Source organism: Lathyrus oleraceus, chromosome 1 (assembly GCF_024323335.1).
Source record: "Lathyrus oleraceus cultivar Zhongwan6 chromosome 1, CAAS_Psat_ZW6_1.0, whole genome shotgun sequence".
In the NCBI taxonomy this organism is placed as follows: domain Eukaryota; kingdom Viridiplantae; phylum Streptophyta; class Magnoliopsida; order Fabales; family Fabaceae; genus Lathyrus; species Lathyrus oleraceus.
In genome coordinates, this window is record NC_066579.1 from 439,020,269 (window position 1) to 439,047,141 (window position 26,873).

General features: G+C 34.4%; 1 protein-coding gene across 1 annotated transcript in view; it reads left to right on the plus strand.

The window, feature by feature from the left end:
• Positions 1–26,873, plus strand: part of LOC127080982 (uncharacterized protein YNL011C) — a 110,314-nt gene that overhangs the window by 26,374 nt on the left and 57,067 nt on the right. The gene's annotated exons all lie outside the window — the stretch shown is intronic.

Genomic DNA, 26,873 nt, shown 5'->3' on the forward strand with positions numbered 1-26,873 from the left:
AGATCATTTAGAAATTAAATAAAGTAATTAAAAATGTTAGGTTAGAAATATTAAAATCCTAATTAGAAAATTTGTTTGGGTTAGAATAAAAAATTAGAATTAAATAATAGTTTTAGAATTTTTAAGTTAATTAGAAAATATTAGAAATATTCTTTTAAATATAATTAGAAATATTAGCTTTAGTTAGAAATTTGGATGAGGTTTTAGATTTAGAACTAATTTTAATTAGGATCTTTATAATTAGAAATTTAATTTGATTAAACTATAATAATTGAAATTGTTGTTTTACCCATAGACAAAATCACGTCGCTTTCATCGATTTTAAATAATCCGAGCCGATTTCAAAATAAATCACATACTTCTCGATTCAAAGTCGAGCCATTTTTTTCAAATACCTTTGTAAGTCGATTGCTTTCAAGCATCGCCGTCAACCTCACATAGCTTACTCTTGGGCTTTCTTACAATGAGACCTATTCGGTTATTGAATAATCGAGTAGATGATTGATACACTAAAATAAAATTCAATTTATTCGCAAATCCAATTTAAAACTTCGATCCAACATCGAGTATTGTTATTTAAAATTAATTAAAAGGTACCTAATCACGATTAAATACCATTTCATAATTTGGAAATAAAAAGGGATGGTTTTGAGTTTTCAACTCCTCTCCTCGATTATTCAAATACGAGTTCTTTTACTCGGTTAGTCGAATAATCGTCATTTCTAAACCCACTTAAGCATTATTAAATCAAAACATTCTTACAATAAATAAAAATGTGAAAAGGGGGATGGTTTTGAGTTTTCAACTCCTCTCCTCGATTATTTGAATACGAGTTCTCTTACTTGGTTAGTCAAATAATTGTCATTTTTATCCGCTTAAACATAAACACAATCAAACCGAATCATTTTTGTAACAATAAACCGAAAGGGAGATAACTTTGAGTCTTCAATTTTTTCTCCACGACTATTTGAATACAAGTTCTCTTACTTGGTTAGTCAAGTTATTATCGTTCCTCTACAAACTTCCTAAACCCGATTAAATCAAAATATTTTCACAATGAGCTAAAAGAAAATGGAGTTGACTTTGAGTTTTCAATTTCACTCCTCGGTTGTTTGAACACGAGTTCTCTTACTCGGTCAGTCGAACAATTGTCATTTTTACAAACATACAATTTAATCAAATCATTTTCATAACGAACTGTACGAAAAGGGAGATGGTCTTGAGTTTTCAATTGCTCTTCTCAAATGCTTGGATATGAGTTGTTTTACTCATCCATTCAAGCACTTGTCGTTCATTCTAAAAAATACATCAACCATACATAAACCTATTTTCATAATCACTCAGATGAAAAAGAAAGTTGTCTAGAGTCTTCTATTCCCTTTCCCGATTATTGGGATACGAGTTGTCTTACTCGATTATCCGAGTATTCGTCATCCTTTCAAAACACCTTAATTATTATCCAATCCTTTCTATAATTAAGGGTAAAAAAGAAGGTGGTCTAGAGTTTTCTATTCCCTTTCCCGACTTTAGGATATGAGTTGTCTTACTCGAATATCCGAGTAATCGTCATCCAACCAAAAACATATCAACCAAACAAAATATCCAACATATTAATCCAACTTATCACCCTCGTGTGATCAAAACTCTTTTCAAAAGAACACTGTTTAATCTCTTCTAACGTGCACAACAAACTAGTGCTTAAGCCTCCGCCGAGAGTAGACAAGCCAACGTTTAGCCTTTAGAGCATGATCTAAAATAGCTGTTCACTAAAAGACACCAACCAACCGTAGTTCCCCGAACTACGAATGCTCTGATTTCCTTATTATACCATAAGGATACGTAGGCAGGAGATTGCTGTATCTTCGCGAGCACACTAATAAAAAACCTCCCCTTTCCTTTTCCGAGGTTCCCATCTATTTCAATTTCTAATATTTTATAACCTAAAGATAACAAACAAACATAAATTAACACTCGAAATGCAAATTAGAACTAAAAGGTTCCCGTTGAGTACAACGGACGTAAGGGGTGTTAATACCTTCCCCTTACGTAATCCACTCCCGAACCCGAATATGGTTGCGACGACCATTATTCTATTTCCTAAAGGTTTTATCGATATTTTCCTATCCCTTTGTTAGGATAAATAAAGTTCGGTGGCGACTCTGTTCGAACATTAATTTTTCCGCGACCATCGCGAGGAATCGTATTTTTCGAGATGCGACAGATGGCGACTCTGCTGGGGAATAACTCGAAGCACAGGAGAGTGAAACCTAATTTAGTTCAGTTTCTGTATTGTGTGTTAATCTTGTTTGTTTGTCTGTTATTTTTCTATTCTGCTATTATTATTCTGTCATAATTATTATATTGTGATTTATTGACTATGTCTTATTTGGGGGCCTCTGGTTAGTGATACTTTGTGAGATAGGCTCTCCACCCGAGTCTGAGAAAAACCATAAGATTAAGTTGGTGGTTGCGTAGTGGGCGCCCACAAGGAGTCTTCCTTGTTGGGAAGATACGAAGACCCCGCCTAGAGGAGATTCTCTTGAGATATTATTGCCCGACGAGTTTTCGTCACGACGATAGTATTCTCAAGTTGGATCAATGACTCTAGGGACCTTTTAACCCAATCTATCCGGCGGTTATGTAGTATTAACCTACGAAGTTTCAGACTTGTTGGGTTAATACGAAAGCCCCAATCAGATGAGATCCCTTGGACGTATTACTATCTTACAGTAATATTTCCAACCTCGATCTATGACTCTGAGAACCTTGTTAGAACCTTGGACTCAAGAGTTGTGTAGTAGAATCCCCATGGAGCCTTCCTTGTTGGGATAATACGAAGACCTCACCTAGACGATATCTTCTTAAGGATATTATTGTCCGACGAGTCTTCGTCACGACAGTGACGTTCTCGAGAAATATCTGTGACTCTAGGAACCTACCAACTGTAGAGCCTACCCCTGGGGTTACATTAATCAGAGATACTCGCCGTTTACCCGTTATGCTGATCCATCTTAGAACACCTTGAACTTGTGATCCTAAACATGTCACTACATTCATACACATATCATTACATTTTCATTCATCATCATAAATTTCATATCATTTTCCACGAAAAAAAATATACCAAAAAACTCATTTGTCCTTCGTCCATAACCTGTAGTTGATTTCCCGACACTCATATCAGACTTAAAGTAGCTCTTGAAAGATCATGGATCCGTTGGAGCAAAGTCATATCGCATTGAGAGGAGATGTGGACTCGATGAAAAATCAGCTAGACCAACTTGTGGAAGCTATGCTAGTTTTAGCAAAGAAGGAAGACAACATTCAGCAGACTGCAGTTGTTGAGAATGTTATGCTAGCTACAGTAAATGGTCTTACCCAACCTCAACTTGTGCAAACCCCAGTTGATAACTCTATTGTACTCTACTGTTCAGACAGGAAGACATCCTCAACACTGGCAATGGTTGGACTGATTTGTTTCTATTTTTGCATTTGTAGTTTCTTTGTTGTTAAAAGCTGCTTGTGTTTAAACATTGTTGTTTTTAATGGTAATATTGATGAAGTAATGATGCATGTTTTGAATTAATTATCTCGCATTCGCTCATTTTTTTCTTCTCTTATATCAAAAACAAAAAATACATCAGTGTTTCTCCCATTCACTTTTCTTTATCATAACTTTTGTTTTGGCAAAGATTTGAGGGAGGATGATGAAAACAAGATACCCATAATTGCTGACTACATGCTTTCAGATAAAATCCTGCTGATGATGTACAGGCATTGTTTCAAAATCCCAAACACTGGAGAGATAAGGAGTTAATCCCTAGTCAACCACTTCGAGCCTAGAAGTAGGAGTTTCTTTCGAATCTAAAAAAAAATGTTACATTTAACCTGGGGAAGGGTAGTGTTCAGTTAATCTAACTATGCATTCAAATTACAAGATGAAATATCTCGTCTGTGGATCAACTACATGACATTCTTCGCACACAGCCTAAAGTGTCGAAGGAACCTTGAAAAATCAAAATGTTATGACGGTTGTTCTTCAATGACCAATGACTTGGCAGTCACATTCTAAAAAAGGGAATCAATAAAAAGCCCGCTAAGTCGATACCCCAAAAGGAGACTTAGGCAAAAACCGGGGCAATCTCGATGGACTAAAGCTTCAAAAAGCGGTCCATGCAAAAGTTAGGGATCAAAACAAAATCAAATGAGGTCACGAAAACCTTCAACAAAATAAAAAAAAGATTTAGTGACCACCATATCAAGAATCAAAGGGTCACCAATATCCATGAAGAGCAAAATAAAGTGTCTGTCATTTCAAGAGATCTTACACCTACAAACTCTCTTAAAAGTTGAATATGTATGTTGAATTAACTGAGCATAGGACTGGAGTTTATCAAGAAGAAGGGTGGGTACAGAAACAATTTTGAGCCTCATATCCTTTGTTTCGATAACCGTGAACCAAGCCACGTTACAACCCTTAAAAGACCTAATTGAAGCAGGGTTTATTCTGAAAGCATACTACAACAAGGTTGCGTAAACTGACTCCTAAAAATTTGCTAATCTTTTACTTTGGTACAATCTTCTTGTTGTATCCTTCACATTGTTAAATCATCATTGCGTTTGGATTGAAATGGTTCATTCGCCACACACTATCACATCATTTCAATAATAATTCTTTTCAACACCTGCATGAGTATCGCATTAAAATTACCGTTTCTGAATAAACAATTTCAACTGCAAGTCAGTACTTGACGTCAGGGAAATTTCAACAAAGAGCAATCAGAGAAGCTTGACCATGTATCAGAATCAAGACTTCCTCCTAACCCACGAATCAGGTGCATGCCACCCAAAACATCAAGTTGGTCACAGGAAAATTACTCCAAGAATTGGTCAGTCTTAAACAGTCTTTAACATTTGTTAATAAATGTACAAATCATTTCAAGAATCAGTTGATCTAGAGCAAATCATCTCAGGAATCTATTAACTGGGGCAGATCACCTAGAGGTTCTGGTGGCCAGGGGCAGACCCATTCAATGTTCAGTTAGGGTGAGTTAAGTCGCTTCAATGCTCATACCGGGGCAAGCTACCTCAAGAGCACAGAAAGTCAACCACTCCAAGAGTCGGTTAACCAAGGATAAATCCTTTCATGGATCAAAATTCTGGGGCAATTCATCTCCAAATTATGGTACAATTGCTTTCAAATCCTTTCGAGGTAAACATTTTGCATAGACCCATCACATTGGGGCAAGATGAGCCATACAGGAGCGAGTCCTCTCCATGTTTTCAAGCAGTTCAAGCAAAACCTTTTTCGCACGTAATCAACTGCAAAGTTCAAGATGAGTGTCGGGGAATTATGATACCACCCCATAAAATAACCTGTTGACAAATAGAAGCCTTTCTGCAAAGAACCTTCTCTTCCAATGCCCGCGCAGGGGCATTTTAGAAACCTTCCAATCATTACATAAATCATCATCATGCATTAGTCATGTCGCTTTGCTCTAGCATAAAGCCATGCATTTCATATCATTTATCATGCATAACCCATAACATGAACCTGACATCAAAAAGCCTTGAAACCCAAAATCTGACGCCAAAGTTCAATTCTCGTTTGGCAACCTTTTTCAAAAGCCCAGTTCCCGTCTGGCAATTTATTTCAAAGCCCAGTTCTCGCCTGGAAGTTTATTTCAAAGTCCAGTTCCCGTCTGGCAATTTATTTCAAAGCCCAGTTTCCGTCTGGCAACCTTTTTCAAAGCCCAGCTCCCGTATGGCAACTTATGTCGATACCAGTTCTCGTATGGTAGTCAATTATTTTCACCAGTTCTTGTCTGGTAGCCTTTTTTTTTTGAAAAGTCCAATTCTCGTCTGGCGATTAATTTCCAAAGTCCAGTTCCCGTCTGGCAATTTATTTCAAAGCCCAGTTCTCGTCTGGCAACCTTTTGCAAAAGCCCAATTCTCGTTTGGCAATTTATTTCAAAGCCCAGTTCCCGTCTGGCAATTTATTACGAAGTCCAGTTCTCGCCTGGAAATTTATTTCGAAGTCCAATTCTCGTCTGGCAACTTATTCCAAAGTCCAGTTCCCGTCTGGCAAACTATATCAAAAATCAGTTCTTGTACGACAAATCATTTTCCAAATACCAATTCTCGTCTGGTAAATTATCTCTTAAATACCAATTCTCGTCTGGTAAATTATCTCTTAAATACCAGTTCTCGTCTGGTAAATTATCTCTTAATACCAGTTCTCGTCTGGTAGGTCACCTATTTCAATACCAGTTCTCGTCTGGTAGTCAATTATTTTCACCAGTTCTCGTCTGGTAGCCTACTCTAAAAATCAGTTCCTATCTGACAAACAAAAACAAATTCAGTCCCATCTGACATTTCAATCATTTTCGCCAGTTCGCGTCTGGTAACATATCCTTCAAGTCTGCCCTCATCTGGAAGTTCAAATCCTTTTCACCAGTTCTCATCTGGCATTTCCTATTTAAAGTCCAATCTCATTGGCAATCAAGAATAAAACCCTACAAAAGCACAATTACCCAGTTGCATTCCCACATGCATCACACGAATCATCCATACATGGTTTTCCTACCAAACAGAAAATTCGAAAAAACACAGTCATATCAATCATCAGCATACTTATGCATAAACCTTATACAAAATAAAAATCATTCGCATTCCTACATGCACAACCAAATATCCCCAGCAATTGCATACTTGCATGCATCTCATGCATCATCCCATGCATGGTATTCCCACCTAAAGTGGAACATCATACAAAAATCAAATATAAAATAACAAGATTCAAGGTCATTCGTGTATATCTTGGACATTCCTCATTTCCAAATGAAGTTATTACCCTACATAGGCTCGTAGGGTTATTTCTCAGCAAATCACTTTTCAACTTTTTTAATAATGATATTCCCAACACTTTTCTTTACAATCATTGCTCCCCAAACAGAGGTTACCCTAAAAAGTCTCTTATGAGCTTTTCCCCTACAGAGCACTCCTAGTAGATCTCCCTCCAAAGGAGTCTTTTCAAAATTTCCCCCCAACAGACGAATATTCGAGACACTGATTCATTTATCTGAAGAATCTCATTTATCTGTTCGAGATACTGCTTCATTTATTTGGAGAGTCTCATTTATCAGTTTGAGACGCTGCTTCATCAATATGAAGAGTCTCATTTTATTCGAGATACTGTTTCATTTATCTGAAGAGTCTCATTTCAAATTTTTTAGAGATACTGCTCTAAGTATCCTCGGAAAGTCTTAGATTTAATTAAGGTATTTTTCCCTTGCTGGAATATCTTAATTCTATCATATAAGATTTTGTTTCGACCCGATACAGAGAATCTCATTTTTACTGTTCGAGATACTGCTTCATCAATATGAATAGTCTCATTTCAGAATTTTGTAGAGATAAGGCTCTAAGTATCCTCGGAAAGTCTTAGATTCAATTAAGGTATTTTTCCCTTGCTGGAATATGTTAATTCTATCATATAAGATGCTGTTTCGACCCGATACAGAGAATCTCATTTTTTACCGTTTGAGATGCAGCTTCATCAATGTGAAGAGTCTCATTTCAGATCTTTTTAGAGATACTGCTCTAAGTATCCTCGGAAAGTCTTAGATTCAATTAAGGTATTTTTCCTTTGCTGGAATATTTTAATTCTATCATATAAGATGCTGTTTCGACTCGATACAGAGAATCTCATTTTTACTGTTCGAGATACTGCTTCATCAATATGAAGAGTCTCATTTCAGAATTTTTTCGAGATACTGCTTTAAGTATCCTCGGAAAGTCTTAGATTCAATTAAGGTATTTTTCCCTTGCTGGAATATCTTAATTCTATCATATAAGATGCTGTTTCGACCCGATACAGAGAATCTCATTTTTTACTGTTTGAGATGCTGCTTCATCAATGTGAAGAGTCTCATTCAGATCTTTTTAGAGATACTGCTCTAAGTATCCTCGGAAAGTCTTAGATTTAATTAAGGTATTTTTCCTTTGCTGGAATATTTTAATTCTATCATATAAGATGTTGTTTTGACTCGATACAGAGAATCTCTATTTTACTTTTTGAGATACTGCTTCATCAATATGAAGAGTCTCATTTCAGATTTTTTTTAGAGATACTGCTCTAATATCCTCGGAGAGTCTTAGATTCAATTAAGGTATCATTCCCTTGCTCGGAATATCTTAATTCTATCATATAAGATGTCGTTTCGACCCAATACAGAGAATCTCACTTTTTATTGCTGAGATGCTGCTTCATCGATATGAAGAGTCTCATGCCACATTTTCTTTATACTGCCCTAGCATCCTGAAAAAATCTTGAGATTTAGCTAGGGATGTCATTCCATTACTAACATATCTCGACTATGACGTCCAAGATACTGTTCTGACGACTCCTAGAAAGTCTTGACTGTTCCATTTTATTGTGGGATAATGTCTTTTGCCATTTCTCAACCCCTTTTCTTCCTGCATTTTCTTCCTTTCATTTCCTAGGACAAAATCTGGGTCTTCTTGTATTTAATTATCTCCTACCGTGAATGTGTAAAGACTACTGTCATTATCACTTACCGGTTTGAGGTAATTAAATAGGGGCAGCTGTCATACCCCAATTTTGTCCGGCCATTTGTGGTTTACCCATGAGATCTCTTTGTTTCAAAAGCCCATTTGCATAAATTTGTCCATAATTTAAAATGTGGTTTGAACCTTTTTACACTACTAATTCAAAATGCATTTGATTATTAGTAAGGTATTAAGAGCCATGGATGTTTTTTATGATCACTCATCATTAAACCTATTTGCACGTCCGAAGTACATATACCAAATCTTTAAACCATTCATAAAAATCCTTAAGCTAAGTGAGTATGTTGGTTTAGGATTAAGATATTGTGTGCATGGGTATTCAATTAGTTTTCTATGATCAAAGTTTGAAAGTGCAACATTTTGTGACATGTTTTTATCTTAGGCCTTTTTGGCATATTTTATTTTCAATAATATTAATGTGTTTTTCGATAATATTAATGTATTAAAATCAATCAAATTAAAGGTCCATTAAATTGCATTGTTGGGCCCAATTCATTTTTGGTTTGAATTATAATTTAAATATTCTACTGGTTAATACAGTTAAATTGTTAAGACAAAGTTTAATATAAAAAAAAAGAAGAAAAAAGAGAGAGAGACTAATTCCACAAATAATATTCCCAAATCATATTCCAAATAATGCTCAAGTGATATTCCAATTTAATCCAAATGTTACATAATAACCGTAAAGTATCCACATAAATAACAAAAAAAACTTAAATTAAACTTATGTAAATTTTGCAAATGATTCAAAGTGTTACACGTCTAACCCAATTTTTCTTACAGTTAATATATCCTAACTAATCCAAAAATTCCTAATAATCCAAAACAATTACATAACTGTCCAAAAAGAAAAATTCCAAATTAAATTTGCACATGTTACAAGCAATCCCTAAGTTCATAATCCAAAAAAACCTCTGTTACATCAAAAATAATTTTATTAAAAAAATTAGAATAAGCTGTAAACACAAGTTTGAAGCAAATTTCACAGACTCTTCCAAAAGCTCTTTTGGAAGTTCCCAATTCAAAACCAACTCTTCAAAACTTTCCCAAAACCTGTTGAATAACAGCCCCCCCTTTTTCAATTAATCAGCATCAACATCACTTTCACTTCACCTGCAAAACCAATTCAAAATTAAAAACAGCTTATCAAATAAGCACTTAAAAATCTGGAAAATAATTAATAGAAAGAGCATATTAATATGTTACACAATGAATCAAAGGAAGCGCTCAGAAACACACTGCATTATCAAATAAACAACTTTAAATCCATAGATTAATCATCCCACAAAATCTGGAAATAGGATCCAACAAGTTGTCTCAGAAACCAACATTCATGTATATAAACCACAAAACTAATTAACAGTAACACGTTTTGATAAAAATCCAAAAGAAATTTTCCAAGTTTTTTTTCTCTGTTAACTCCAAAGAGACACAACACAGTAAGCTATTTCTTCTAAAAAACCTTAAACCACAACAACAACAAAGAATCACTTTTTTTCCTAAAACCAGAACGGCATGGCAAGAACAAACGCAGCAAAGCTTTTTTTTTCAAAACTCTAAAACAACAACAGCAACCACACACAAAGCTATTTCTTCTAAAAACCCTAGAACACACAACATAAACATAGCAAAAAAAGCAATTCTTCTCAAAGAGCACCATAATCACACCTTACCAGAAGCAGATCGATAGTGAAAGAAAAGTAAGAGGAAGGAGTGGCTAGTGCGAAGAGGTCACCGGATTCACGAAGTTGGCGTCATCGACGAAGCCGTCATCCTCGTCGTCGCTTGCTGAGATATCCTGCATCGGCGCGGAGGTTTGTTTACCGTTTCGGTTAGAGGAGGTCGGAACAGGGAGCGCGGCGGTTTCACCATTTTGGCACCATTGACGGCGGCGATACGACAAGATTCTTCTCCCGGCCGATCTGTTTTTTTTCTTCCTCCTAGCAACTCACTGAACAGGTGAGGAATTCTAACTTCACCAAAATGAAATTCTGAATGCGTACACATTCACATAACAGAGTACCCTATCTCTAACTGGGCTTAGCACGCGTGTACAAGGCCCACATGCACCTTTTTCTTTAATTATTGTTTGTTAATTGGTCCTTAGAAATAGCATTGATCTGTTATTTGATTAATTAGCTTAACTAGGACTTAATAGATCATTTAGAAATTAAATAAAGTAATTAAAAATGTTAGGTTAGAAATATTAAAATCCTAATTAGAAAATTTGTTTGGGTTAGAATAAAAAATTAGAATTAAATAATAGTTTTAGAATTTTTAAGTTAATTAGAAAATATTAGAAATATTCTTTTAAATATAATTAGAAATATTAGCTTTAGTTAGAAATTTGGATGAGGTTTTAGATTTAGAACTAATTTTAATTAGGATCTTTATAATTAGAAATTTAATTCGATTAAACTATAATAATTGAAATGGTTGTTTTACCCATAGACAAAATCACGCCGCTTTCATCGATTTTAAATAATCCGAGCCGATTTCAAAATAAATCACATACTTCTCGATTCAAAGTCGAGCCATTTTTTTCAAATACCTTTGTAAGTCGATTGCTTTCAAGCATCGCCGTCAACCTCACATAGCTTACTCTTGGGCTTTCTTACAATGAGACCTATTCGGTTATTGAATAACCGAGTAGATGATTGATACACTAAAATAAAATTCAATTTATTCGCAAATCCAATTTAAAACTTCGATCCAACATCGAGTATTGTTATTTAAAATTAATTAAAAGGTACCTAATCACGATTAAATACCATTTCATAATTTGGAAATAAAAAGGGATGGTTTTGAGTTTTCAACTCCTCTCCTCGATTATTCAAATACGTGTTCTTTTACTCGGTTAGTCGAATAATCGTCATTTCTAAACCCACTTAAGCATTATTAAATCAAAACATTCTTACAATAAATAAAAATGTGAAAAGGGGGATGGTTTTGAGTTTTCAACTCCTCTCCTCGATTATTTGAATACGAGTTCTCTTACTTGGTTAGTCAAATAATTGTCATTTTTATCCGCTTAAACATAAACACAATCAAACCGAATCATTTTTGTAACAATAAACCGAAAGGGAGATAACTTTGAGTCTTCAATTTTTTCTCCACGACTATTTGAATACAAGTTCTCTTACTTGGTTAGTCAAGTTATTATCGTTCCTCTACAAACTTCCTAAACCCGATTAAATCAAAATATTTTCACAATGAGCTAAAAGAAAAGGGAGTTGACTTTGAGTTTTCAATTTCACTCCTCGGTTGTTTGAACACGAGTTCTCTTACTCGGTCAGTCGAACAATTGTCATTTTTACAAACATACAATTTAATCAAATCATTTTCATAACGAACTGTACGAAAAGGGAGATGGTCTTGAGTTTTCAATTGCTCTTCTCAAATGCTTGGATATGAGTTGTTTTACTCATCCATTCAAGCACTTGTCGTTCATTCTAAAAAATACATCAACCATACATAAACCTATTTTCATAATCACTCAGATGAAAAAGAAAGTTGTCTAGAGTCTTCTATTCCCTTTCCCGATTATTGGGATACGAGTTGTCTTACTCGATTATCCGAGTATTCGTCATCCTTTCAAAACACCTTAATTATTATCCAATCCTTTCTATAATTAAGGGTGAAAAAGAAGGTGGTCTAGAGTCTTCTATTCCCTTTCCCGACTTTAGGATATGAGTTGTTGTCATACCCCAAAATTTGCCCATTAATCTTGCCAAACATTCCTCGAAGCACTCCAACTTATTCTGCAAGGCACTGATCCCCAAAGGAACAAATACCCAGCTCACAGGTGGCCAAACCCAAGAAAAGGCCCAAACTAGCTTGCTCGCTAGGCGAGCCATTCCTTCGCCTAGAGAACCCTTCGTTATGACACTCGCCCAGCGAAGCACCAAATCCAGAAAAAGCCCAAACTAGCTCGCTCGCTAGGCGAGCAACTCCTTCGCCTAGCGAAGCTTGCGAACATCAGAATTTTCGGGCTTCATTCTGAGCCCATTAGGTCACAACAAGAGCATTATAAATAGCCAAGCTTCAGTCACGAAAATGGACAGAGGAAGACGGACGAAAACCCTGGCATAGAAACCCTGGAGCTCAACTTAGAGTATTCCGAGTAAAGAAACCCTGAAGGCCGCTCATCCGCGCCGAAGCTACCACCGCCCAACTCCATCCGATACCAAGAGTGATCAGTCCTTTCAACATCGTCGCTCAGTTGCAAACAGGTTTGCGCATCACTACTGTTTTATGCTCTTAATCGGTAATCTCTACATACATAAGGCATCATGATTAAATTTTTAGATATGTAATTCGATTTCACATGTGAATTTAAGTATGCCTGAATATCTTGAATGTTTGTCCATGCTATTCCTGTAACTAAATGCCATAAAGTTCAGGGTTCCAGAGATCATGCTGCTATCAAATTCCAAACCCGTGGCCGCTCGCTAGCACATCGCTAAGCGAGCCTGTAGCGAGTACTCGCTAAGCCTTCGCTAGGCGAAGCAGGAGCGAACGAGACAGTGGCTGTTTTGTTTCTTTTCTGCCTTATGTTTATCTAATTAAGATTCATTATAATTCGGCATCATTTGGCCTGAGTTTATGACTGTTGTGTTCATTTTGTGGTGCAATTTTCAAATTGTACTTTATCTCGATGCTCTAACCCGTGTGCTGAATTGTGTAAAGGTTTACATATTCCCGAGGAAATGGCCGGCTGGGTATTCCACTTTATGTGTGGGATACCCTTATGGAGATGGATTCTGAATTACTTAATTTTAATGTGGAGATTCATCCAAAATTACCTAGCTGATTTTAATGTATTGATTTCATCAATTGTAATGTGGACCTAATTACCTAATTGATTACGGCTATCTAATTAATTGTAAAGCTTTGCCGTTAAACATGCGACCTTGGACCTCTCTTTGTTACCCTACGATTACGGTATTATGGTCATGTCCCGCGAATATGGGGATACACTTAGCAAAGACCCTTCGGTTAAGTCATCATAGTCCCTCGAATGTTGCCTTTGTCCTTCGATGACCCTTCGGTGTAGCCTACGGTTAAATGATGATAGTCCCTTCGAATGCTAAGGTATCCTCACAACTGTTGCCTTCAATGACCAATCGATGACCCTACGATGACCCTTTACATCCAAAGGATAAAACTACTTACTTCTCAATAGTAAGGACAGTTTTACCCTCATAAGGATAGGAAATGCCCGTAAAGACCTTGGGTAGGTATACCTCTTAATTGCTTATCCATAACCTAAAATACTTTCAACACCTCACACCTTTCAAAACCTCTTTTTAGAAAATCACCACTTGGCATACATTCATACTAGAGTCATTGCCGAGTTATATTTTTCTAAACTATTTTCAAAACTAAATGAGATAACCACTTAGTATACATTCATACCAGAATCATTACAAAGTTAAATTCTCCTTTTCAAAACATTTCCTACACATTTCTCAAACACTTTTTCAAACTAGAAAAACATAAATGATTGAGCAATTAAGAGCCCATGGATAACCATGGATACAAAGGGTGCTAACACCTTCCCTTTGTATAATGTACCTCCCGAACCCAAAATCTAAATTAAGGTCTTTCCTGTTCTTTTCCACCTTTCCTTATTGGATAAAAGAAAAGTAGGTGGCGACTCTTGCTAACCGCGACATTGCGATTAAAAACACATTAAAGTCAGTTCACCGTATGACAGTTGTCTTACTCGAATATCCGAGTAATCGTCATCTAACCAAAAACATATCAACCAAACAAAATATCCAACATATTAATCCAACTTATCACCCTCGTGTGATCAAAACTCTTTTCAAAAGAACACTGTTTAATCTCTTCTAACGTGCACAACAAACTAGTGCTTAAGCCTCCGCCGAGAGTAGACAAGCCAACGTTTAGCCTTTAGAGCATGATCTAAAATAGCTGTTCACTAAAAGACACCAACCAACCGTAGTTCCCCGAACTACGAATGCTCTGATTTCCTTATTATACCATAAGGATACGTAGGCAGGAGATTGCTGTATCTTCGCGAGCACACTAATAAAAAACCTCCCCTTTCCTTTTCCGAGGTTCCCATCTATTTCAATTTCTAATATTTTATAACCTAAAGATAACAAACAAACATAAATTAACACTCGAAATGCAAATTAGAACTAAAAGGTTCCCGTTGAGTACAATGGACGTAAGGGGTGCTAATACCTTCCCCTTACGTAATCCACTCCCGAACCCGAATATGGTTGCGACGACCATTATTCTATTTCCTAAAGGTTTTATCGATATTTTCCTATCCCTTTGTTAGGATAAATAAAGTTCGGTGGCGACTCTGTTCGAACATTAATTTTTCCGCGACCATCGCGAGGAATCGTATTTTTCGAGATGCGACACACAGAAGACAATGTTTTGTTTCTCAAGAGGCAAAAAAGTGATCGTGTATTCATGTTTCTCGCCGGGCTCAATAAAGACCTTGATGAGGTATGAGGTACAGTTTTGGGAAAAATACCATTGCCAACTCTTCGTGAATTTGGTTACAAATGGTGAATGTAGTTTAATTAACTGGTTGCCACTGAATGTAGTTTAATTCACTTGTCAACTGTAACCGATTAACCAAATGGTTTAACCAGTTACAAGCCCGAGGTTTTGTGATTTTCTATTATGAAGTTGTTGGTTTTGGGTCCCAGTCAGTTTGTAACACTTGTATAAATGTGTTGGATGCATTCTCATATAAGGTTAATGTTATTATCATTCTCACCCTAAACTCTCTCTCTCTCTCTCTCTCTCACACACACACACACACACATACACACATACACACATACACACACATATATATACACACACACACGCATACACACATGCACACACGCAAGCACGCACGCCCGCCCGCCCGCCCGCATGTACGCCCGCCCGCATGTACGCCCGCCCACACGTACGCACGCACGCGCGCACGCACACACACACACACATACACACACACACACACAAAATTTTCCTATTTCACTATACACATTTCAACTATCTCCATCATTGTTCACCAATCTTGTGGTCCAAAGTTCCAATATTTGGCATCAAGATCATGGTTCTGATCCACAAACACCTAGTGTGCAACATGAATTATGTTTCCAATGAAGCAATCTCTGCAAACCTACCTGCCTCCGGTGCAAAGAATTATGATAAATAGTGTGAGAAAATGATAATGTTGTTTGGATACCAAGATGTTCTTGAAGTGATCAAGAATGTGGTGAATCATATTGTCGCTGGTGCAACGGATGCACAATAAGTAACACATAAGGAAGTGAAGAAGAAATATTTCAAGGTGTTGTTTTTGATTCCTCAATGTGCGGATGGTGACAACTTTGAGAAAGTTAGTGATTGTGAATCATTAAAGCAAGCATAGAAGAGCTTAGAGAAAGCATACACAATGGTTGATAAGGTGAAGATGGTGAGATTACAAGCTGACAAGTGTCAACTTGAATTGATTCAAATGGAAGAAAAGAAGTCAGTCAATAATTTCACAACGAGAATCACTCAGTTGGTGAATCAAGTGAAGTCATGTAGAGGAACAATCACAAAGTAGTATGTTGGGGATGCAAAGCTCTCTTGAGGCTCATGAGAAAAGGATAGAGGAGAGAAATTCTGATAAGATCGCTTTGCAAGCTCCCTTCAACGAGAAGGACAAGAGATCGAAAAGAAAATGGTCCATGAAGAGTAACGAGAATTTTTCAGAATTTTGGTGGAAGAGAGTCCCAAAATGTTAAGAATTTGACTTATCAAAGGGGCGAGAGCATCTGCAACAAAAATGGTGGTCAATGTAACTTTAGAGGTGAAAAGAAGATGTTTGACAAAAGCAAATAACATTTCTTTAAGTGTAAAAGGTTCAATTAGTTTACATGAGAGTGCAATGCAAATAAGAAGGAACCTCAAGAAGATGAAGTCAAGGTTGCAAGACATGTGTTTGATGAAGATAATACACTCTTGGTCATGATCAACAGAAGGAAACTGCAACAACAGTAGGCTACAGGACAACAACAACAACAATTCTGAGAATGCTGCAAAAACAGGCTGTAATCAGTTACATGATATGGTTAACCGGTTACATGCAAAGGAAAATCCCATGATGAGTACAAAAGGAGTATAGTGCAGCTAGGAATGGTACATAGACTCGGGTTGTTCTACTCATATGACGAGAAGGAAAGATTGGTTTGTTAAATCAATCATACCATGAAGAACAAAGTAAAGTTCACAGATGATACCACTCTAGCGACCGATGGGATCAATGATGTTTTGATCATGAGAAAGGATGGTAGACATTCCTTGATCAAAGAAAATAAGATAGTATTATTTGATTTAATGACGTATATATTATACGTTGTTTTGTGTCTTTTTGGTTTTGATGTAATATACGATTTTTGGTTTCTAATGGAATTGTGTCATTGATGTAATACAATTTTTGGTTCCTAATGGAATTGTGTCATTGATGTAATATAATTTTTGGTCTGATTCAATTCACAAATTGGTGTATTGTTATTTATGGTCTGATACGATTCTGAAATATTCAAGTTAAAAATTTGGGAATACTGTAAAATTAAAAAATATATTTAAAAAAACAAATAATATCACAACGATTTTTAATTCAACAGTTGTTAAAACGCAAGAATGGCGTTGCTGGGATTCGAACCCAAGACCTATAAATTATTTCACAACAATTGTTTTCTTTAATCATTGTTATATGTAGCGCGCTACCTAACTTATAACCACAGTCACTCACCCGTTATAGATAGCAACTTATGTACAATCATACACTACCTAACAACAGACGCGAAACCATCATTATATGTATTTCGCAACAGTCATTATCTGTTTTCCGTAGTAGTAATTAATACCTATAGGGGTGTTCGCGGTGCGGTTTGGATGATTTTTGCGATAAAAATCACCCAAACCGCAAGAGAAAAAAGCATGCGGTTTGGTTTGGTTCGGTTGACTTTTAGAAATAAAACCAAATCAAACCAAACCAAATCAATGCGGTTTGGGTTGGTTCGGTTGGTTCGGTTTTTTATAATATTTTTATTGAGCCATATATACTCCTATAAATAACGACATAACTCTGTGTTTAGTCATTCATACATTACTAAATAACATCAAAATTCATCATATTTAGACAAAAACGTTTCATTCAATATACAAAAAAACCAGATTAGACAAAAGTGGAATAAAAGACAAATATAAATAGTAGCATAAAATAATATCAAAGACATTATAATAAAACATACAAAAAATATATGAGATGAGAGATTAGAGAAGATGAAAAAAAGAACATAAGAGATGCGAGATTGAGAAGAAAAGTGCAATAAAAACGTAATTGGAAGAGAAAATAGTAACATAAAAGATAAAAAAGAAAGAACATAATAGAGAACTTATTATAGTAGAATAGACGAGACCTACATGGAAAAGAAGATGAGAAGAATGTGTGATACTACTATGAGAGATTTAAGAAGGTTGAAATTGAAACCCTAAGTGTGATTAAGAGAAAATCGTTTGTAATTGTAAGGTTAAGGCATACTAGGTTTGAAGTTTGGATTGGATGTGGGATAAGTGAATTTTTGGTTGTAACATAATGCGGTTTGGTCTGGTTTAGGTCGGTTTGCAAAATACAAACCGCAAACAAAACCAAACCGTGCGGTTTTATTAAAAAATGACCCAATAGAATTCGAACCAAATACGGTTTCGGTTTGGTTTGGTTTGGTTTACGGTTTTCTATTGGGTTGGTTTGGTTTTGAACACCCCTAACAACCTAAAAGACCTAAAAAAGATGTGCATTATTACACTTTGTTATTGAATTCAAATTTTTTCAAGCTTATGTTATAATAATACATGTTATGAATTTTGAGCAAATGCACACACAAACATCTTATATACTTAGTAAGTGGAAATATAAAAGATCAGTCAAGTTCGATGAAGCTCATAATTCATTTTCTTTTTAAAGTTAGTATGCTAAAAAAATTTCTTCTAAAATTTGGTTAAGGACACAACAAGTTAAGATTGGTCTTGTGATTAGTCATCATTTACTATTTTTTATCCTTATATTTTTATCAAATTTAATAATGATTTTCATTTTAATATCAAAAGCTAGTAAGTTTTGAAAAAAAAGAAGAGATTTTTAATGAATTAATGAAATTTTCTTAATAATATGTCAAGGAAAGATTTTCTTGATAATATGTTTTTAATGAGTTAATGAGGTTTTTAATGAGTTAATGAGTTAAAATGAATTAATACACTTCTTTATTTATCATTAAGCGAATGTTTGGAAATTTTATGCCAAATATTAATAAAAAATCACCACTTTGACCCAAAGGAGAAGCCGATAATAAAAATGTTGACATGAGTGATGATGAACTTAGTCACTTTGATTTTTATAAGATCAAATATATGATAATTTTATAATTTTGGACAATTTTAAAGTTTAATATTATATAATGGTTTACAAATATGGTGATATTGGATGAAATTTGATTTAATGAATTATCTAAACATTTAAAAAATATTCTAAAATTTTAATGCATTCAATTGAACAAAAAACAAAAATATTTTATTAGAAAGAAAAAATTGGAATTATATGTGTAAGAAACAGAAAATATAAGGTTAAGAGACAGTTAACTCCGTCTCTAATAGAGACCAATTTAACAAGTTATATTATCAAATGTAGGCATGAAATTCTATGAATTGAGTTAGAATAAGAATATGTTTGTTTAAGCTTTAAAAATTGGATTTCTTTTATATTTTTAAAAATAAATTTTATAAAATTATTTTAAAAAAATTTACAAATTCTTTTTTTAATTTAAAAGATTAATTTTGGCATCCTAAAACATAAACCTTGTTGAAAATCAAAACATATTTGAAATCGCAATTTAAAAAAAAATATTATATCTCAAAAATAATTTTTATAAAAAATTATTTGAAATAATTAAAAAGTTAAGTAAATTTTTTAAGTTTTGATATTAAAAACAAAATTTCAATAAATAATAAAATATATAAAATAATATTTTAAAAATAATTATTAAAACTAAACTTTTATTTAAAACCTTTTAAAAAAAAATCTTTCTAAACTTTTTTTATACAAAATTATATTACATTATAAATATAACTAACAGAAGGTTTTATATGAGAAAATGTGTTATCCCCAACACACAAAAAAGTCAACTAAATCAACGTGTTCCTCACTGTCTAATTTATCCTTTAGGACCATCCATCATTCTAAAAATTCTGACTATGTTTCAAAATAAAAGGAAAAGTTTCCCACCAAGTAGTTAGTTTTATTGCATGAGATTTCTAACTTAAACTTTCAATTTCCATTGGGATTTCTAACTTTAAAAAAATTCAAAACAAATTAAATTTATATGAGAAAATGTGGTATCCCCCAACAAACAAAAAAGTTAACTAAATCAACGTGTTCCTCGCTGTCTTAGCTTATCCTTTAGGAGTTATCCATCAATCAAGATTCTAAATGTTCTCACTATGTTTCAAAATAAAAGGAAAAGTTTTCCACCAATTAATTGGTTTTATTGCATGAGAATTGTTTTGATCACGGCAACTCAGAAATTTCTAACTTAAACTTTCTAAATTCTCCATTGGGATATCGAACAAAATGAGACCGCAAGTTAATTTACCAAGTATTATATCAAAAAACATCGCAAAAATTACATCATTATGTCAAACGGAATAATATGATATTTTCGATAACTCTTGATTCTCTTTTTGTATAACAAAATTCACCGTTAAATTAAAGTTATTATCATATAGATCTAATATATAAAATTTTACATCAATAAAAAATTATTTGATATGTTAAAGAGAAATGTCGTTGACATGTCAAATGATTTTCGATTGATATTAAATTTTATAAACATGACCTATATATAATAATTTTCAAATCCTCTCGTAAAAAGTTTGGATTTCCTCCCTACCTTATGAAGATTCCTAGGTTTTGTCCCTAAAAAATTACAGTCATAAAAAATAATGATGTGACAGACTTTTTTTTATAATTTTTTTAATGACGTAGATTGTCAATTTGACATTTTTTTTAAATTTTTATTATTTAGTAAATAATAATAAATATTTAGTAAGTATTTAAAATATGATATATTTTTATAAATATTTAGCATAATAATAATATATCATATTCTAAATACTAAATACTTAAAACATATTATATATTATTATAAATAATTTAAAATATCTCATATATTATTATTTAATTAATATTGTTAAATCCTAAATAAATATTTTTATAAATAATTATGTATTAAATAGTGTAATAAGTATTTTTAAAATAAGTGTAATCAAAATATTTAAAATATATTTATTATAATTAAATAAATTAAGTATGCAATAGGTATATTTAAGTGAGATAAGAATGTAAAGCAAGCAACATGGCCTAGTGGTAAGGGTGCTACTGCTAGGTAGTAGAGAGAGGGGATCTACACCACTTTCTCTTTCTATTGAGAGGATTATTTTTGTGCATACACTGAAAACCTACGTGATTTCTCTTTTGCATGAAATACTTCAGAGAATTAGAACCTAATTTTTCATTATCTATCCAGGCTCCAACTTTATATCGTCATTCTCTTCGCAAAAACCCTAGGCGATTTTCATTGTAACTCTCATAAAACTCTTCCAATAGTTGTTATTCATCAACGCTCGAATATAAAAAATCATCACATTTGAGATATGTTTGTTCTTCTTTTTCACGTTTGTTCTTCTTCCAACTGTAAGTTTATATCACTGAAATGACTTTAATTTCTCTTGATAATTTTTTTTCTATAATTTTGATTACTAAAATGGTTTATATCAGTGAAATGGATTTAGTATCACTAAAATGAATTTAGTTTCTCTTGATAATTTGTTTTTACATTTTGATCACTGAAATGATGTTTCTATGTGTTGTTTTCACGTGTTAGTTCATTTAGATAGTCATGAGCGATTCCACAAGCTCCTCCCATACAACATGTGTTGCAACCTCTGTAAATACAAAATATAAAAGAAAAAGTAGAGGTGTCATGATTTATACCAAAGTGAAAAAAAATCACGAAATGGGTATGCGCTACCCGAATACAGTTGATGTTGCAACCGACAGGGCTTATGGTGAAAATGCTGAGGACTTTATGGATTACATTGTGTTACATTTGAGATATGTTTGTTCTTCTTTTTCACGTTTGTTCTTCTTCCAACTGTAGGTTTATATCACTGAAATGACTTTAATTTCTCTTGATAATTTTTTTTCTTCAATTTTGATTACTAAAATGGTTTATATCAGTGAAATGGATTTAGTATCACTAAAATGAATTTAGTTTCTCTTGATAATTTGTTTTTACATTTTGATCACTGAAATGATGTTTCTATGTGTTGTTTTCACGTGTTAGTTCATTTAGATAGTCATGAGCGATTCCACAAGCTCCTCTCATACAACATTTGTTGCAACCTCTGTTAATACAAAATATAAAAGAAAAAGTAGAGGTGTCATGATTTATACCAAAGTGAAAAAAATTCACGAAATGGGTATGCGCTACCCGAATACAGTTGATGTTGCAACCGACAGGGCTTATGGTGAAAATGCTGAGGACTTTATGGATTACATTGTGTTACAAGGTAGAAGTAAACTGAGTATTTTGATAGATACTTAGCACAACGTTGTCGATGATTTGAAAAACATCATATGGATAGATATTACGGTATTTATTTTGAATTTTATGATATGCTTTACAAGTATATTCGATCATTTATTTTTTTATTTAATACTAATAATAACTGTATTGTGTAAACATATGAGGTGTTTGATGTTAGTCTAGATGATAATATGGTGAAAAATAAATTGCTTACATATATTGGTAAAAGTTGGAGGGGCTTTAAGACACATCACAACCATGATTATACCAGAATAACATAGTATAATGAGTTTCTTTATCAGCAAGAAAGCAAGAAAGCAATGTTTCTTTATCAGCAAGAAACCAATGTTTCTTTATCAACAAGAAACCAATGATCTATTTAAAAACTATACATACAACATATTCCCTCGATTTTCGGTGCTCGCTTTGAATCTCACTTAATGCATTTTATGTTCTTTTACAATGGTTTAATATTTTTTTTTCAATTGACACCTTTTCAGCTTTCCTTTTTTTCTTTGTTAATCTTTTTTTCTTTCATTTTTAATAGTTTTAACGTCTCGGTTACATGGTCCATTTGAGAGGTAACATATTTTGAAATAATATTTTCAAATCAATTTTTTCGAAAGCCCTTTTTAATTTTTAGTTTTATATATTCAAATCCCTCGATTTTTCTAAAAAACCAACGTGATATATATTTTAAATGTAATCCTAGAATATGGCACGGTGATGCTTTTTTATAATTTTTTTTATTTTTAATTAAAACATACACGTCGTTTTTTTTTGAAAAATCGAAGTGATTTCTCTTTTGCATGAAATACTTTAGAGAATTAAACTCTAACTTTTCATTACTTATCAAAGCTCTAACTTCATATCGTCATTCTCTTTGCCAAAATCCTAGGTGATTTTCATCGTAACTCTCATCAAAACTCTTCCAACAGTTGTAATTCATCGGCACTCAAATATCAAAAGTCATCACGTTTGAGGTACGTTTGTTTTTCTTCCAACAAGAGGTTAATATCACTGAAATGACTTTAGTTTCTCTTGATAATTTTTTTTTCTATTTTGATCACTGAAATGGTTTATATTACTGAAATGAATTTAGTATCACTAAAATGGATTTAGTTTCTCTTGACAATTTATTTTTTCCATTTGAATCACTGAAATGATGTTTCTATGTGTTGTTTCCACGTGTTAGCTAGTATGTTTCTACGTGTTAGTTAGCATATTTCTACGTGTTGTTTATCACTTAAATGATGTTAGTTAGTATGTTTCTACGTGTTGTTTCCGATACAACATCTGCTACAATCTCTGATAATACAAAATATAAAAGAAAAAATAGAGGTGTCATGATGTATACCAAGGTGAAAAAATCCACGAAAAAGGTATGTGTTACTCAAATACAGTTGATGTTGCAATGGTAGGGCTTATGGTGAATATGCTGAGGACTTTATGGGTTACATATTGTGTTATACACTACGCCAAAAACTGGAATAGACAGCGCACCTTAGAGGGCGCTTTATTACAAAAGCGCTCTCTAAAGTGAAGCGAAAAATAAGGAGCAATAGACAGCGCACTTTAGAGGGCGCTTTTGTAATAAAGCGTCCTCTAAGGTGAAACGAAAAAATAAGGAGGAGATAGAGGGACAACAATACATGGCGCTTTTTAGAAAGCGCCCTCTAAGGTTATCCTTAGAGGGTGCTTTTACTAAAGCGCTGTTATAAGTCCATGTGCATTTCCAGCTTATAAAGCGCTTCTGGAGAGCCTTAGAGAGCGCTTCCATAAGTGCCCTCTTAGGCCCCCTTTAGAGGGCGCTTTTTTTCCACAAGCGCCCTCTAAGGTGAAACGAAAAAATAAGGAGGAGATAGAGGGACAACAATACATGGCGCTTTTTAGAAAGCGCCCTCTAAGGTTACCCTTAGAGGGTGCTTTTAATAAAGCGCTGTTATAAGTCCATGTGCATTTCCAGCTTATAAAGCGCTTCTGGAAAGCCTTAGAGAGCGCTTCCATAAGCGCCCTCTTAGGCCCCCTTTAGAGGGCGCTTTTTTTCCACAAGCGCCCTCTAATGTCCCCTTTAGTAAACATTAAAATTATAACATACTGCGCGTTTTGTTATTTCACTATCTGTTATTTTCGTTCTTTTTCACGTTAGGGTTCTAAGGCGTTTTCCTTCCACCTCTATTAGATCTACATTATTACTGCGCGTTTGCTCCTTCTACCAATCAAAGGTACACGATGCATACATTATTACTTGCACTATTGCTTTGTTTTAGCTTTGCCCAATTTCAGTTTTATGTTATTGTTGTCTATGCTACGTTTGTTTCGACCTGTAAAGTTTCAATATTCATAGTCATTTAAATAGTTTGGGTTTATTAGGAAATTGACGGTTGGTTTTTAGTGACCATGATAGCGCATGCAATGGGACTACATTACCCAGTAGTTAGGGTTATACGACCTATGAACATATGATTTTGTGTCAACACCAGTATCATTAGAAACCTAGGTCCGAATGTGTTTGAACTCTTCTGAAATTGTTTTTTGTTTATTCTAATTAGTAATGGATAATACATGGATGTCTTCCAATCGATTGTCGAGAGAGTACGAGAATGGGGTATCAGAATTCGTTAAGTTTGTCGTTGCGCACGCCGAAGACCCCAGTAGAATGATATGTCCTTGCTTGGGTTGTTGTTATGGGAAACAGGTTGACGCAGTTCAGTTGACATCGCATCTAATGAGGCATGGAATTGATCGAAGTTATACATGTTGGAATTTGCATGGTGAGAAAAGTAACGAGAATGTTGAACCGGGGGATAGTACAACCTATGCCTCAAACTATAGTGGCGCAGATACATACGATTATGATCGAGTTGAAGAGATTGCAGAAGCACTTGAAGGAGATCTTAAGGATTGTCCCTGTCATACGGTGAACTGACTTTATGTGTTTTTGCTTTGGAAAGCAAATGTCGCGGTTAGCAAGAGTCGCCACCGACTTTTCTTTTATCCAATAAGGAAAGGTGGAAAAGAACAGGAAAGACCTTAATTTAGATTTTTGGGTTCGGGAGGTACATTATACAAAGGGAAGGTGTTAGCACCCTTTGTATCCATGGTTATCCATGGGCTTTTAATTGCTTAATCACTTATGTTTTTCTGCTTTGAAAAAGTGTTTGAGAAATGTTTAGGAAATGTTTTGAAAAGGAGAATTTAACTTTGTAATGATTCTTGTATGAATGTATACAAAGTGGTTATCTCGTTTGGTTTTGAAAATCGTTTAGAAAAATATAACTCGACAATGATTCTAGTACGAATGTATGCCAAGTGGTGATTTTCTAAAAGATGTTTTGAAAGGTGTGAGGTGTGAAAAGTATTTTAAGTTGTGAGTAAGCAATTAAGAGTTATACCTACCCAAGGTCTTTATGGGCATTTCCTATCCTTATGAGGGTAAAACTGTCCTTACTATTGAGAAGTAAGTAGTTTTATCCTTTGGATGTAAAGGGACATCGTAGGGTCATCGATTGGTCATTGAAGGCAACCTTTGTAGGGATACCTTAGCATTCGAAGGGACGATCATCATTTAACCGTAGGCTATACCGAAGGGTCATCGAGGGACAAAGGCAACATTCGAGGGACTATGATGATTTAACCGAAGGGTCTTTGCTAAGTGTATCCCCACATTCGCGGGGCATGACCATAATACCGTAATATCGTAGGGCAACAAAGGGAGGTCCAAGATCACCAAAATCAACGGCAATATTTTACAATCAATTAGGTAGTTGTAATCAATTAAGAAATTAGGTCCACATTAAAATCGATTAGGTAATTAGGATGAATCTCCACATTAAAAACAATTAGGTAATTAGGATGAATCTCCACATTAAAATCAATTAGGTAATTAGGATTAATCTCCACCAGGGTATCCCACAAATAAAGTGGAATACCTAGCCAGCTACTTTTCCCTGGGAATACGTGAACCTTTACAACATTCAGCACACAAGTCAGGATACCAAATCAGGGTGCAATCGAGGATTACACCGCAAAAGAAACACAGCAGTAGGAATGTCAGGCATAATAACGCATGATTAAAATGGAACAGATCAGATAAGCATAGAACAGAACAATCAAAATATTAGCGACTGTCACGTTCGCTTCTGCCTCGCCTAGCGAAGGCCTAGCGAATACTCACTACATGCTCGCTTAGCGATGTGCTAGCGAGCGGCGGCGGGTTTTGAATTTCAGAACAGTACGACCTCAACCTACTGCACGCCTTAAGGCATCCAATACATAAATTACATGGTTCAACATTCACAATATTCCGGCACACTTAAATTCACATGCAAAACCTCAAATATGTTTATGAATTCAATTATAATATCACATGCAAGTTAAGAACATAAAGCAGTAATAGTAATGCAGACCTGTTTACAATCGAATTGCAACCTTGAATTGGTAAGTCGGATTGAGTTGGACGGAGGTGACCTTGATGCAGATGGGTTTCCTTCAGAGTTTCCTTTAAGGTTGCTCTGAATTCTCTAGGTTAGCCTCCAGGGTTTGTTGTGCCTTCACTCTTGCTCCCGTCTTCCTTCCGTTTTCGTTCTTCTTTCTGACTGAAGTGTT